This window comes from Tupaia chinensis, unplaced genomic scaffold (genome assembly GCF_000334495.1).
Source record: "Tupaia chinensis unplaced genomic scaffold, TupChi_1.0 Scaffold000341_1, whole genome shotgun sequence".
In the NCBI taxonomy this organism is placed as follows: Eukaryota; Metazoa; Chordata; class Mammalia; order Scandentia; family Tupaiidae; genus Tupaia; species Tupaia belangeri.
Window position 1 is genome coordinate 3,722,947 of NW_006159835.1, and position 3,179 is coordinate 3,726,125.

The 3,179-nt window shown below is 48.3% G+C and overlaps 1 pseudogene; it reads left to right on the forward strand.

Moving 5' to 3' along the window:
• The first annotated feature begins 1,380 nt into the window (after window positions 1–1,380).
• On the forward strand, window positions 1,381–2,039 carry LOC102487833 (60S ribosomal protein L10-like; annotated as a pseudogene).
• The last annotated feature ends 1,140 nt before the right edge of the window (window positions 2,040–3,179 follow it).

A 3,179-nucleotide genomic window follows, 5' to 3' on the forward strand; every position in this document is an offset into this window, starting at 1 on the left:
ATGATGGTACACCCATCTAATGCAACTTTATGCAATTGTTTAAAAGAATAAAGAAGATCTCTGTGAACTCATATGGAAGAACCTCCAAAATCCATTGTGCTAAAATGCAATGTACAAAACAGTGTACATAATATGTTAGCTTTTACGTTAAAAGGAAGAAAAATAATCTATACTTACATATGTACTTTAAGTGCTAGGGTGTATAAGAAAATAACAATGGTGTGTATGAGATGGGGTGGGGGAGGTGGTGGGCTCTCAGGGTCTGCCCTATACCCACCAAACAGAGCTAGGCTGGTGAGCCACGAGTTTGCACAAGGCCACGTGGCCACAGCGCCCCCTGCTGACGGACTCTGCCAGAGCCCGGGAGCGGTCCACCCCAGAGGGCCCTGGCTCACCAACCACCACGTTACTGCCCCCAGATACGTGTCTGAGATATCCTGCGAGCGCTGGGAGGGGCGGGTTGATTTTCAGTGTTTGGTTTTTGTCCTAAGCTTTATCAGTCTTCCTTTTATAAAGGAATAAATCTGTTTTCCATCCTAAGGGATGCCCTGCCCTGCATATCAGTTAGTGGCTGTGTGTGCCTGTTTGGAGCTTGAGGAGAAAAGGAGGTGACACTGTGGCCGACCAGCCCCACAGAGCTGACTGCTCCCCTGCCCTCCGGGGGACTGCCGTGGGCATCCTGGGAGGGGCAGCGGCCAGGGGAGGCCTTACACGCGCCCTCACGCAAGTGGGTTGTGCAGACCTCTTGACGTGCGGTGGCCCCGTCTGCTGCTGTTTATCCCAGCCAAGCAGGCTGATCTTAGCCCTTTTCCATTCCCTATGCAGAAGGTTCCCCCTGAATGTAGGAAAGGGGATCAAATTTAAACCTCATCCTGTAAGTAGCATGCTTTGTTCTCTTTTTCTGTTTTTCTTCCGTTTTCCTATTTGCCTTCTAGGATTTCTTGTGTGTTTTAACTACAGTTTTATCAGTTCTTTCTCCAGTATTCTGTTTCCATCTACAAACAATATGCATAAACTCACATGGTCAAAAAGGCTAAGCTTAACCTTAGGAGCCAGCAGATGGCGTAGTGGTTAAGTCACTGGCCTCCCACTGGACAACGTGGTTCAAGTCCTGACCAGGTGGCTTGAAAATCCTGTCAGGCGCGTGTGTGTCCGTGCCCAAGATCCCGGAAGCAGAAATGAGAAGGGGCTGCAGTGTGGTGTCTCCCAGGGGGATGACTTCTCACTTTCCCTCTCACTGTCTGCCTCTCCCTCTCTCCAGCGAGCGCCCTAAGGCAAAAGCCTTTTTTTAAAAAAAAAAAAATTAAAACCTTAATGTTGGCCGCCGGCGCTGTAAGAGCAGCTGTCACTTGCTAGCCACCGAAGATCTTAGTGTCAGCCATGGGCCGCCACCCCACCCGGTGTCACCACTATTCTAAGAACAAGCCGTACCTGAAGTCGCGCTGCCGAGGTGTCCCAGATGCCAAGATCCGCATCTTTGACCTGGGGCAGAAGATGGCAAAAGTGGATGGAGTCCCACTCTGGGGCCACGTGGTGTCAGATGAGTATGAGCAGCTCTCGTCGCAGGCCCAAGCACATGGTGACCAGTTGTGGCAAGGATGGCTTTCTTATCCGCATGTGGTTCCACCCTTTCCACGTCCTCCGCATCAACGACATTTCCCGTGCTGGAGCTGACAGGCTGCAGACGGTATGAGGGGTGCCTTTCGGAAACCCCAGGGCCCAGCAGCCCGGGTCCACACTGGCCAGGTTCTCATGTCCACCCGCACCAAGCTGCAGAACAAGGAGTGCGTGACCGAGGGCCTCGCAGGGCCCAGGTCCAGTCCCCTGGTCGGCAGATGAGCCACATCTCAAGGAAGTGGCGCTTTCCCGAGAGGAACGATGAATTTGAAGACAGGGTGGCTGAGAGGTGCCTCATCCACATGGCTGTGGTGTCAAATACGTCCCCAATCATGGTCCCTAGACAAGTGGCGAGCCTTGCACTCAGGAGGGTTCATACTGCGCTGCCCCTTCCCCCCTTCCTTAATCACAGTTATCAATAAATCCGAACTAATGATCTCAAAAAAAAAAAAAAAAAAGCTTAATGTGTACTCTACGTAATGGTTCGCGTGCCCTCTTAGAGCCACCTGCTGGTAGCACTCCGGTTCTGCATCTATGCTTTCCTGACTGCTCTTGAACACGTTTCTGGCTGAGGTCTACAGTGCAGGTCCTACAAATATGTCACAAAGCAGTGTTGTCTGCAACCCGCCTGCACAGCACAGACACCTGGTAAGTTGTAAAAAGTACCAACACTAGCCCTCACTCTAGAGCCATTGTCAGAGTGGCACTAACCATGTTTTTGGACAAAGCAGCAGAATGTCATTTTAAAAAATATTCAGTTTTGGGGCCGGCAGGTGGTCTGGTGGTTGAGGGCACTAGACTCCCACGGGCCGACTGGGTCCCAGTTCTGGACCTAGTGGCTTGCCTTCTCACTTTCCCTCTCTCACTCTTGCTTTTACTCTGTCCCTTTCCGGTAAAATAAAAATAAATAAATAAAATTAAATAAAAATAATTCTTTAAAATAAAAAAATTCAGTTTCATTACTGGGAACAATCAGCTTCTCTGAGTACATGAATGCACCCATTGCTATCATATGACCATTTGTGACTAAAATAAATACACTTTAGAGATCCCGTTAAGTATTTGTTGTTAATACAAATATTTGTTGTAAACTAATTTATTATGTTTGTTATATTTGTTGTAAAATAATTCACACTGTTGCCTACATTTCTTTTTTTAATTATTTAATTTAATTAAATTATTTATTTTAATTTGACCAGAGAGAGACACAGACAGAGAGGAAAAGTGAGAAACAAGCTTCAGGCATCGAACCATGGTCAGCCACGTGGGACTGTCCAGCACCTTAACCACCATGCCACCTGCTGGTCCTGCCTCCTACATTTCTTTCTTTTCTTTTCTTTTCTTTTTTTAAAAGAGGTTTTTGCTATAGGGCGCGTGCCAGAGACAAAAAGAAAGTGAGAAATCACCCCCCAAGGGGGATGGCAACATTGCAATCCCTTCTCCTCCATTCTCCTCTCGGGATCTTGGGCACGCACACACACGTGCCTGGCATGTTTTAAGCCACCAGGTCCGGGACTCGAACTGCAGTTGACAAGATGGGAGTCCAGTGACATAGCCATTAT